Source organism: Vanessa cardui, chromosome 21, assembly GCF_905220365.1.
Source record: "Vanessa cardui chromosome 21, ilVanCard2.1, whole genome shotgun sequence".
Classification (NCBI taxonomy): domain Eukaryota; kingdom Metazoa; phylum Arthropoda; class Insecta; order Lepidoptera; family Nymphalidae; genus Vanessa; species Vanessa cardui.
The window spans coordinates 4,187,945-4,201,633 of record NC_061143.1 but is presented as its reverse complement, the minus strand read 5'-3'; the positions used below and the strand labels follow the sequence as shown (position 1 = coordinate 4,201,633).

Here is a 13,689-nt window from a genome sequence, read left to right as displayed (position 1 = left end):
CGTGGTCTACTATGTAATTTATTTTAAATATTTATAGCTCACAGTCTCCAAATATAATATGTTGAAAAACTATTTTACTCATAAGCTATGCGGCCCGAATTCGCATTGGTACAATTTACTATCACTTGGAAATAATGCAGCTATATTCTAGTAAGTTAGTATAGATTGTTAATTAATGAAATTATGAAATAACAGTTCAAAGTGTTTGTGTTGCACTATTTGATACATATTTGCCACCAGGTTTATGACAACAGGAATTTGATGATACACTGGTTCACAATTTACATGGCTTAATTTGGTAGTAGGATATCTTGGGCAATATGTATCGATGTTGTGACCAAAAACAACTTGGAATTAAAACGATCACCATAATAGTAGTTATTAGCATATTAGTGTTATATTAACATTAATTTAAAGCTAATAAAATATATTTTGAATCATATAATAAATTGAAAGCTTCTACCGGTTTGGAATAGCGATTCTGTAGAGAAGAACCTAAACAACTCATTACTCATCTCTACTAATTTACATGTAATTAAAAACAGTTAAAAGATTATTATAAATGATACAGTAATGATATATATATAAATTCGAATTACCTTGGGGTGATTAATAACGATAAAATTGTATTCAGTCATGCGGAAGCAAAGCGTTACATAACTTTGAAAATGATGGATACAGTGTCAATCACCATAAGCAATTGAATTTAAAAATGACATAAAAAATAACGTTATTTTTTTTCTATCCAAAATAACGATAAATAACGCGGGTAACGATAGTTATTTTCAACGTTAATATCATTGTGATGGATGTTTATGTTATGACTTGTAACAAAACCTTAGCCAAAAATGGAATTTCAATTGAATGTAATAAATAGGATGTATAGCACGAAGACAAGCATGTTTAGGTTGGTATATGAGGGTCATATAGCCTTCATCCTACCACCAAAGAGCAATAACTTGTTGTGGTCTGGTTTAACGGCCGAGGGTACCATTGTAAACACGGGCACAAAGGGACATCTTAGGAGATATCCTAATGTTAGTGTTATATTGACGATGTTAGCAATAATCAATATAAAATATTTCGCACAGCTTTAATGTCTATGTAAGTGGTGACCACATCAGCCTAACAACCTACTTTTTAATACTAATAAAAATATAAATATACATATACGATACGGTACATATTTGAATAATAATTTTCGAACAAGAATAACTCTTATAAACAGACAATTTAATTTCACTTATAATAATATTCGTTTATTAAAAATACAATTTCCAGTCCTTCTTAATACGCTAATCACAAATATGGAGGAAGTATAGTAGTGTCGTGTGACCAATAAGGGCATGTAAGTAGACCTGTCGACCCCACCAAATTTGGGGGACCTTGTATAAAGGCCACGAAATATAAATAGGGGTATAGGGCCGTGTATCACTGACTAACTCTGGCTTTGTTAAATTTAAACGAATATTAATCATTCTCCTTTTAAATTTATTCTATTTTTAAATGTTATTCTAATTTTAAATGGATAGAATATTAATAAATAATCGGATACTCGATTTAAATATATTCTTAAAAATTGAATAATTTTCGTTTGAATAGAATTATTTCGAGGATATTTTTTGTGTCATTTTTTATTTTTAATCTTCATGATAATATTATATTCAAAAATCCTTTTTAAGAATAAACAGTTTTTAATGAATCCCTCAAAATTAATCTATATACATAAATAATCATTGCATTTTACATAACACTCTACAGGCTGAAAGGTTTGTTTAGAGGATACTGACAAAATAGAATATAATAAGAATGCTTTTCCAATCATATTTTGCACATAACATTGTATATTATTATATAGAGCAGATCAATAATTATTCTCTAATAAAAACAACGACGAAAGTTACCGATCGCGATCGTGAAATATCAAAAAATAATGATAACTATAATAATGATAAATTTAAACACCACAGTCACTTCGAGTGACAAATGATATGAGTTTATAGAATAGTGCTGCTCTTATGTAATATATATGCGATTAAAATCGTAAATAAAACACGTTCATTCAATAATTCTTAGTAAACTGGTATTAGAGGCGACCACACATTGCGACCTTGATGGAGTTGACTATCGATCGGTATAATTATACGGAGCTGGCGCCACGGTAGCAGTCGATTAAAGTACTGTTAACAGCGGGATAGACTACGGAATATGGGCCGGAAATTCCATAAGAATTACGAATTGTACTACCGCAGTAATGAAGACTTTTTTGTATGTCCTTCTCAATTTTTTATAAAACAAACTAAGCTCAGCTAATCATAATTATTGAATGCGTACGTTGATATTATTTTAGTGATCTTTAAGTGTATTTTTTATTATAATTTATGTGGGCAGAAAATTGTACTTGTTTTTTTTTTATAGTAGGTGGGTGGGTAATTGGGCCCCTTAATAAATAGTCCATAGACTAGAAAGATACATTACACATTCTTTACATAACCAATGCGAAACCAATTTCGGGAAGCGGAGATGTTATATCGCCTGTGTCCGTAGTTACTCTGGCACATTTATCCTTTAAACCGGAACATAATACTACCGTTCTAATCTAATCTACCGTTGTCAGACGGTAAAATAAAATAAAAGTAAAGTAACAGCCTGTAAATTTCCCATTGCTGGGATAAGGCCTCGTCTTCCATTAAGGAGAGGGTTTGGAAAATATTCCACCACGCTTTTCCAATGCGGGTTGGTGTAATGCACATGTGGCAGAATTTCGATGAAATTAGACACATGCAGGTTTCCTCACGATGTTTTCCTTCACCACCGAGCACGAGATGAATTATTAACACAAATTAAGCACATATATATAGTGCTTGCCTGCCCAGCACAAAGACGAAGAGAATACCGCTGGTCTAGCTGACGTCTGAAGTACCGGGGAGACTTAACACCTCCCCCCCCAATCCTCTTGAGGGAATCGGGTAATGCGTTTTCCAGTGCCAGGTGCTTTGTTTGCGTCAAGAAGAAACTCTGTAATTAAATTTACAAATAACAGCATCTACTATACATATTAATCAACTACTTACAATTCCACGATGTAGTCGAAATAATAAGAAATCTTTGTAAATGCGTATATTGGACGCTTTACTAATGATCTTATGGAATTAAAATGAATATTCATTGAAGTCTCCTGGTCAGGTGTGGATGTGAAGTGCTCACGAGCATGAATACGCTATTACATGAGTCAGTTTGATTGTTATAACATCGCCTTATAAGGCATCCGATCGGAGATATCAGCGAGAAGATTATAATTATTCAAAACCAATTAATTATATTTTATGTCCTGTAACGGACGTTTTAGAAGTTTTTTTTTAATGATTAACGAAAACTTTAATGTAACAAGATCGATTTAATGGTTATTGTTTTTTTTTGTCTTTAAAAAAGAAGCAAATTTATAAATGGACCACCTAGTTAAGTAGCCTTCACTTATATATATACATACTGATCGCATTGTAAGTAATATTAGCTTATACTTCCGTTTCGCTGGGCATTTAAGTAACCAAAAATAGGGGAAGTATTAGTATATAATTCAACACAAGATTATACGGACGATAAAAAACGTGGAATTAATACTTGTTGACTTCCAGGCAAGATATATTGCATACATATATGATTGCATTTAATTAACGTGACTGTATTTTTAAACGTTGAAAAAGATTATCTACTGAGTTTCTTACAGGTTCTTCTCGGTAGAATCTACATTACAAACCGAAAGCTTCACTGAATATAGTTGATAAATGAGGATTCAAAAGTGCTTGTAAAGCCTTTTTTTTCTCACCGATTGAAAGGGGGGGGGTACTCCCCGGTTCCCTTGACGCCGAGTGCGCCAAGATTCAACGGGTTTACCCACTAAAAACCCAGCGGTACCCTCTCCGTCTTTCGGCGGACGCCACGGGATCGCTTACGCATGCTACCGTGACGTCCATGCCTGTGACGCCTGCTGGAGTAAAGTATATTTTGATTATGATTTTGACTACTTATGCAGTCCAAATATTAACCTTAAGATCTCTGATGGTATGATTCTAGAGCCTTATAAGACAAGGTTGTACAGAAATACAGCAATACAAGATATTGTTCAGGCGCAAGAATAATTAAAGAATGTTCGGAAAAAGGTTCCTCTCTCTATAGAGGACGGAACACGTGCCATTATGTTGCCATAACGACTTTACCTTTAAAAAACTGAATATCAATAAAATATTTTAATGAACGTTTGACACGTAATACGTTTTTTTGTTGCGTGTAAAAACATTGAAACGTACGAAGCTTCGGTGGAACAAATTGAATAATATGAAATTAATTGAAGCAACAGTCCATAGATCATAATATTCCATACACGTACATGATAAAAGACCTAAGAATGAAACTCCGTAGAGGTGGCATGTGTAAGTGTACGAAATTATTCAATATTTTTATTGAACGGTTTCGAATTATGTCTCTATAGTGTAAACCTTTAGAATGAAAAACTAGACATCTGGGGACCAGTTCCGACATAAATCATTCGCAACTCTTTTAATTTGAATTTGTTCGACAAAATTTAATATATTTTTAGATTGACTATTTAAAAGCATTCTTTTCTTTTATAGTGCAGGTAGACTAAGAGGCAAATGCTACCCTGAGTGATCATTACCGTTTATAGATATTGGCACAATCTATTAACCATTCCTTATTCCAACGCGCCACCAACCTTGGAAACTAGAATTCCCTTGTCTGTATTTACACCGGCTCACTCAGACTTCAAACTGGAACAATACTCTTAATATTGCTATTTGGTAAAATTTAACGGCCTATCCTGACGGGCTTGTACAAACAAAGTTCTCAGTATAAACGTCTAATTAAATATATAGGATGTGTAAGATACACAATGTGTATGCAGCACTTGTATGCGACTTCTATATCTAAGGTATTACTATCTTTAGGGTCTGGCGTTGGTGTAATAATGTCAAGGTTTCGCGGTATTCGAACCATGGGTAAAATACGTATTTCATACCTTATACACGTCTTAACAACGCTAAAGTTTTTTATATTTTTTTATGGTATAGGTTGGTGGACGAGCATATGAGCCACCTGATGGTAAGTGGTCTCTATTACCCATAGACAATGACGCTGTAAGAAATATTAACCATTCCTTACATCGTCAATGCGGCACTAACCTTGGGAACTAAGATATTATGTCCCTTGTGCCTGTAGTTACACTGGCTCACTCACCCTTCAAACCGAAACACAACAATACTGAGTACTATTGTTTGGCGGTAGAATAATTGATGAGTGGGTGGTACCTACACAGACGGGCTTGCACAAAGCCCTACCACCAAGTAAAATTTATAATAATATTATAGATACGAAAGTACCTCTGCATCTATTGATCCTTCAGGGCCAAACTACTGAACCGAATTTGGTGAAATTTGCTATGAAGTAAGCTTAAGTTTCATGGAAGAACTTAGACTTACTTACTTTTTATTTTTTAAGCCTTACGACCTGAAAATCAATCCCTAAAACGCAAGCAACAACTAGTTATATTTTATATTTCCATCACAACTATGGTACTAGTCCTCCGTGCAATTCTACTAACATATAACAACTATGACAATATTCCTTAAAATATTAAGGTTATTATTAGGTTATTATTAATATTAAGTTCAACATAATCCTCATAAAGGGACGATTCTACTCGTTTATATGGATTGAGTATTTTTAGGTATGTAAAAGTAACCAATTAACCTTCGGAACCAAGCTTATTTTTTATGAAATTTCAACAAACTCTGCTGAGAGGTTTAGCCGTGTAACAAACAGGCAGATAGACAGATTTCATTTCGCATTTATTTTATTAGCAAAGATTAGAGTCCTGTAATTAAATATTTTATCTTAATTAACAGTTAGAATAAATCTGAATGATAAAACTAAAATGATATAACCTAACAATTAACCAGAAGTGCGTAAGAGTTTATAAGGTTACAAGCTACTGTAAGGTTACAAGTTTAAGTCACCAGCCCCTTAGTACGCAGACTGAGTCAACGTTACCCAACCGTGTAGGCGTTGATTGATTTCCTCAGAGTTTTTATATAGTCTTTAATTAATGTTATCAACCTTGATTGGTTACGTGTCTCACAAAATGTTTGCTTCTAAACGGTTTTAATATACTATTGTTTTTGACTTGACTGTATATATGTATATGTATTTTATTTAAACAGTTTTAATAGTAAACAAATTAAAGTAATTAGTGGTGTCCACGTGGTATTTGAAATAACAATCTTCTTAAAATCGTATTCTGAACTGAAAACAACAGGTTTAGGCTCAAAGCTAATCCACCATCAGAAAATGTGTCACATAAATACAGAAATTAAATTTATATTTCGTTGTAGATAACTAAATGGGTAACTGGTTAAACTGATATTTATCGACTGTGGTCAAGTCAGTAGGTGACGCGATTCTGTGATTAATTATCCTAATTATACATACTAAAGTATATTTTGGTGGTAGGGCTTTGTATTAGGAAAGGAAGAATTACAAATTCTATCGTAAAACAGCAATACTTAGTATCGATTTTTTAAGGATTAGTGAGCCAGTGTAACAATAGAACAAAATGCATAACATTTCAGTGCCCCAGCAAGGTTCGTGCTATAGTAAGGATCAGTAATTTGACATATCTTATATGCAGCAGTGATATATTCTTAATTTAAATAACGGTATATTTATTTGTATTAAATACAAGGGTAGGAAGAAAAGTTTATTAAGAACACTACAAAAAACACACGAAAAAAAAAATAAGTCATTAGAATTATAACCTTAAAACCTTAATGTCCCATCAATATATTTTTTATATAATTACTCATCACTTTATATTCATCTAGCCTATATGCCAATGTACCTTACCACTAAACCAGTCGTAGCCAATAAAAATAGAAATAGACAGAATCTTCTGGGCGAAATTAATCAATCATAGCCTTACATAAAACAGCTAGTGATTAATATATATCTTTGATATCCTTAAACTTTGATTATAAAATAATCGAGATAGTGGAGCTTAGTAATAGTGTTTGGTAACTAAATGGATTCGACATCTGTCAGTTAGTTACGCTTGCGAAAATTATTTAAATTTTTGTTAGCCAAGCATTCGGTTCTCATAATTATATAGCAAGCCGTTTACCTTATTATATTTTTATATAACAGTAGTTAACTATTTGCACATATCTTATCTATTCCAAATCTTGTTTTACATAATGTATAATTATTTTTTTGAGTCGCTGGAAATGATATGTATAATATATTCATGAATGTATATAATTTAGTGTCAATAGCGCTGACGACGCAAGTTTTAAGGTCAATTCGAGGGGAAATATGAATACGAGTACTTAAGATGGGGCTTTTTGTTTCTTCATTATTTAAAGAGCTTGTTTATTTATTTTATTTAAACATTTACTAAACTTGCCAGACATATTGAAAAGGAAAATGTGTACACAGGAAAAATAAGTTTAAAAGGTATACTTATCCCTAGAAGAGATTTCTTCCAGTATACACGAGAAAGAAGAAACATAGATAGAAAAGTTAAAAGTTAGACAGTCAAAATCATACAAAAGGAGAAAAGTTACAAAAACAACAAAAAAACATATACTAAACTAAAAAAAAAGCTTGGTCACACGACTAACGATGACGCTTCATACTTTATCAGAAAACTGGGCTTGATACATGATAATCTTGATCATCTTACCCTCAAAGCCTTTACAAGTTTATAAAAAGCCCTGGCACAATGAGGCATTCAAAATAGAAAAAAATTTAGGAAACTTTAAAATTCATATATTGTTTTATATATTTACTTAGTTAGGCTGCAAGATTCTCTGAGTAGGTACCAACCACATCACACGATGTTGCCCTGGCTATTTAACGGGAACCAATCTCAGGGTCGACCAGTTAACTACACAGAATACTATTCCTTGAACCTCATAATCCTATAGGACGGCAAAACTAATATGATTACATGAGTTCAAGCCCAGTACCAACAACTTTACCTGCACTAAAAAAATGTAACTAACTAAGATTCGATGACAAACATCGGGACAGGAGAAACTAAATAACACTTAGTAAAAATAATGTTTTTTTTATGGAATAGGTTGGCGGTCGAGCACATGGGCATCCTGATTGTAAGTGGTCACCATCACCCATAGATAATGACGCTGTAAGAGATATTAACCATTCCTTACATCGTCAATGCGCCACCAACCTTGGGAACTAAGATGCTATGTCCCTTGTGCCTGTAGTTACACTGGCTCACTCACCCTTCAAAACGGAACACAACAATACTGCGTACTGTTCTTTAGCGGTAGAATATCTGAGGAGTGGGTGGTACCTACCCAGGCGGGCTTGCAGAAAGCCCTTCCACCAAGATCAAGTTTGAAACATTAATTTTTATATACTGCAAATTTTAACAACGTTATATGTCAATTTTGCGACAATTATCCCTATACCAGTTCGTATATGTCTCAAACCTTCTCCTCAAAGGGAGATGAGGTTTAGCCCAGCTGTGGGAATTTACAGGCTGTTCTTCTTCTAGTTCGTATTATTTGGGATCATCCGTTCTTAGTAAACGACTACCTTTATTTATAACCGAAATAAATATATACCAAGTAATATTATGAAACATTAATTAACAGCAGATAATGACTTATGCAGAACGCTTCAAACATTCTAGGTATCATATGGATTACGTTACATTAGTTTCTATAAACAATTACGAGTTATACTAATATTATGATAAGTTTTAGACATCTGTCTGTCTTTGAGATAAAACATTTTATGTAAAGAATAAACTATAAATGCTGGGCTAAATTCTTCTCTTCTTTAATTGAGGTTTACTTGGTGGTAGGACTTTGTGCAAGCTCGTCTGGGTAGGTACCACCCACTCATCAGTTATTCTACCGCCAAATAACAGTACTCAGTATTGTTGTGTTCCGGTTTGAAGGATGAGTGAGCCGGTGTAACTACAGGCACAAGGGACATAACATATTAGATCCTACGGTTGGTAGCAATGACGATGTAAGGAATAGTTAATATTTCTTACAGCGTCATTGTCTATGGGTGATGGTGACCACTTACCATTAGGTGACCCATATTATGCTCGTCCGCGAAGCTATACCACAAAAAAAGGTTTGGAGCTTATTCGACTATACTAATCCGACACAAATTGATGAATAAAAATGTGGCAGACTTTGGACTCTACTGTGTAGGTTTCCTCGCAATGTTTTCCTGTGGATAAATATTCAATAGTTTTAAGATGGGTTTGAACCCGCAATCATCAGTTAAGATGCACGCGTCCTATATGGCTACATAAGTTAAACAATAAACTCTAACTCCTTGAAAGTTACTGAACGATATTGTATGTTAAATGAAATGTATATATATATTTATTTTTTAATTTTATTTTATTTAAATATATACATGTATCAATATAGCGTATTCCTACCAATAGAGGAAAATATCAAATAAACAACATTTGATATCGAATTGACAAGTTATCATTGATCGTGGAGTGGGTGAGTTTTATCGGAATTTTGGGAGTAAAATTAAAGTGGACATAAGTAGTTCAATGGAATAGTGTTGTTTTATAAATGAAGATATAATAATCGAGAACTGTTAACAGTGTACAATAGCAGGGCTATTAGCAAATTCCATGGAATATGTAAAATTGTAAATCTTAGGTTTTATGTACGTTTTTCATCGATTAGAATGTACAAACCAACAAACAACAAGAGCAGCCTGTCAATTTTCCACTTTTGGCCTCCTCTCCCTTTGAGGAGAAGATTTGGAGCATATTCCACCACGCTGCTCCAATGCAGATTGTTGAATCACATGTGGCAGAATTCCGTTGAATTTAAACACATGCAGGTTTCCTCACGATTCCTTCACCGCTGAGCTCGAAATGAATAATTAACATAAATTAAGCACATAAAAATTCAGTGGTGCTTTGAACCTGCAATCATCGGTTAAGATCTAACCACTGGGCCATCTCTGCTCGGATTGGAATGTAAGAAGTATTAAAGTAACAACCTTACTTTTGTCGAAACCATAAAGAGCTGAGTGTTAAAAGATATTTATGCTATGGAAGGAAATATTTTTTCGCATATTTTATGGCGAAGTACAGTAAGCCGGGTGTTGGCATTCATGGAACGCGTGGGCCGACAGCCTTCTCTTAGAAATGCGGTCCAAGTCATAAGCGCACTTTTTTAAGCGCACAGTTTAAAACAACGACAAACATATTTTATATATCACATAAATTTTCAAAAACAAAATAATTTATTTATAACTTTAAAATTGGTTATAGAATAAGTTAATTAATTATAAGTGTACACCTACGAAGCCATACAAACCGTGACGTAGGTATATCGCCTCTTAAAACATAATTAAATACTGTTTATTGTTGTGTTAGATTGATGACAGATACAAGTAAAGCAAAAATAATATCTTATAGTGAAAGATTATTACGTAGATGTGAATTTCCTCGTTACTATTTAAATAAAATTAAGGATTTCTTTCTTTCACACGAATCATATGATGTCTGGCTCTACTCTGAACCTTATTTCACTCCGTTAGTGGGTGGGTGCTTATTCAATAAAATGATACTACTCACCGAATATAGGCAATCATGAATGAATCAATGACATATTATAGATATAATGAAAATACATACTATTAAGCTTCCATATATGCTATCATTTGAAGTTGTACTACACATATAATCAAAGTAAAGAGCGAAAATATTTTCCGCTTACGCTTATGATTTGCACCGCATAGAAAGAGTCGTTATGTTGCTCGCATTGGCGGTAAGGACGACCGGATAGCGAAACTCCGATGAAATTTAAGAATTTACGATTATTTTGTAACAGGAAATAAATTGTTGTCTCGTTTTATGTAATTATTTAAATCTAATAGCAATTAACGACATAAAATTACAATTAGACAGTAATTATTTGGACTTAATTTACCTTTGATTACTTACATTAAGTTATATTTAAATACTACTGGTCTGTACATACATATATATAGCACGTATTCGTACTATATTTTTTCTCGAGATAGTTATATATTTCGATATCAGTATCATCGCAAACTGTCAAATTTCTGTCCGATGATTGTTCACTTGCCTCATCATCCATAGTATCTAAAAAGAAGCATTTCAAGGTCATACCGAGTTATTTACAGCGACACGAGGTTCTATTTATATGTCGCATGCAACTAGCTTTATTAGCCTTTTAATTTAGTAAAATGGCTTTTAATTAAAAGGCTAATTTAAGTAATTGACTGCGACATATACTCACGCCTATTAGAATACGATCAGTTTATTACGATTATGGAGAATGCAATTCCAGAAGATATCTAGTTAGGTGAACGAGCAAATCTGCCACCTGATGGTAAGTGACTACCATCACTCTCATAGACAAGTGCTCTACGAAATATTAAATATTTCTTACATTGCCGGCAACGATCTTAGAAAATAAGATGTTATTTCCCTTATGTTGTAACACTGGCTTACTCGCCCTTGGGTAAGCCAGTGTAACTACACTATTCAGTGATGGTATACCTAAAATATAATTGATATATAAAAATCTGAATTACAAATTATACTGAAAGAGATCAGACACCATTTCATTACTAAATATATTGTATTTATAAACACACGAATTCGTAGATTTTTGTTTTCTTTCTTCTTTCTTATATTAGTTGTTTAGTAGTTAATAGGTGAAAGGATTCGTATATTTAGTTACTAACCGAGCCTGCGCGAAAATTATAAAGTTTAACGGTACATACTGCCAATCCTTGTTACATATACACTATAAAATCGGGTATTAAATATCTTAAGTATACAAAATAAACTAACGGACAAAATACCCATTTTTATTCTATTAGTATGCATCAAAACATACGTTTCAAATATCGTAGTGTAATAAAAATTTTACCACCTCATTTAACGACCTGCCATTTTTAAATGTAAATTTAAACTGATAAAAGTCAATTTACGAATTGAAACGTTTTTGGAAATTTAGCGAGTTCTTATCTCAAAATTGACATTTAAATAGTTTTTATAAAACAACCATAAAATTGAAAAAAATAAATAAAACTTTATTAAATATGTCTTACGCGTATATTGTGTCGCTTCGCTTAGCATAAATTACATTTTAGTTTTTTTTAAGTATCGATTATAATACATCAATATCGATTGAGTAGGTATAACGAAATGTATATAGGTATATATTTGACCAATCGAATTTTGAATTTATATTTCGTCTTTATCAATAGGAAGATTGTAACTAAGAGATTTTAATAAGTATCTCTTACCTAAGTAGGTAGTAACATGTTATGTTTCATGTGCCTGTAGTTACACTGGTTCACACCCTTCAAACCGGAACACAGCAATACGGAATATAGTACTCAGTTGCTTGGCTGTAGAATATCTGATGAAAGGGTAGCACCCACCCAGACATGCTTGCACATAGGCCTACCACCAAGATTTAAATACATTTTTAGACATTAAGAAGCTATTAACTATAATCATAATCTATTATATTATTATAAATGCGAAAGTAACTCTGATTATCTGTCTGTAGCGCTTAAACCAATCTTAATGAAATTTGGTGAGAGAAGATAGGCAATGTGTAGATGAGGTAGTGTAAGTTCTGGAAGATATTTCGACACAAAACGCAAGCGATCCCGCGGGTACAGCTAGTATCTAATATTTATTCACGTCGACACTCATTGACATCAGAATTCTCTTGTCATTGCATTCATGCTTCCCTTCCGTCATTCAGTCGTTCGATATCATAACCTTTCATTCGTCTTGTCATAATCAATCATTCTAACACATAAAAGTCAGTGAAGTATTTTATGTATACAGCTTATTATTTATTGACTTTAAAATTGTCGGTTGACATTCTTTTGTATCCTGCGATACAATCGGCAAAGTTACAAATTGATATTTTCGATACATTTCGTAAGTCTGTCCGTGACTTATTATTTGCTTCGAAACTAATCGACCGAAAAAGTGAAAAGAAGATACATAATTATATTTTAAGATGACCTTATTGAGGACATTTTTTTTTGGTATACTTTGGCGGACGAGCATATAGGCCACCTGATGGTAATTGGTCACCATCACCTATAGACAATGAAGCTGTAAGAAATATTAATTATTCCTTATATCGTCAATGTGCCACCAACCTTGGGAAGTAAGATGTTATGTCCTTTGTGCTGTTATTTGGCGTTAGAATAACTAATGAGTGGGTGGTACCTACCCAGAAGGGCTTCCACAAAGCCCTACTCATAAGTATAATATATAATAAAATCATACTGGTTTTAGGGGTTCATAAAAATTTACGAAAATTTCTTTCAATATGTAACCGTAAATGTAAGAGTGTACCAATGCAAGTACAGTTATTGGATGTGTAAAAAATGGTTAAATATCTATGGGCTGTGGTGACCATAACATAACCTACTACCTGACTCAATGGTTTTACTAGCTTATAAGAAACTAAGACAGGCTTCGCAATGGGGCAATACTGACACTAAATGTACTACTGAATTTGTTTATTTACGACATTATATTACACACTTCTAAAATTGTCAGTGTTTTTTAACTATATTGTTCATGTATTATAC

At 33.0% G+C, this 13,689-nt stretch overlaps 1 protein-coding gene across 2 annotated transcripts in view; it reads left to right on the top strand.

Moving 5' to 3' along the window:
- LOC124538711 (inverted formin-2) overlaps positions 1–13,689 on the top strand; it is a 104,267-nt gene that overhangs the window by 74,982 nt on the left and 15,596 nt on the right. The gene's annotated exons all lie outside the window — the stretch shown is intronic.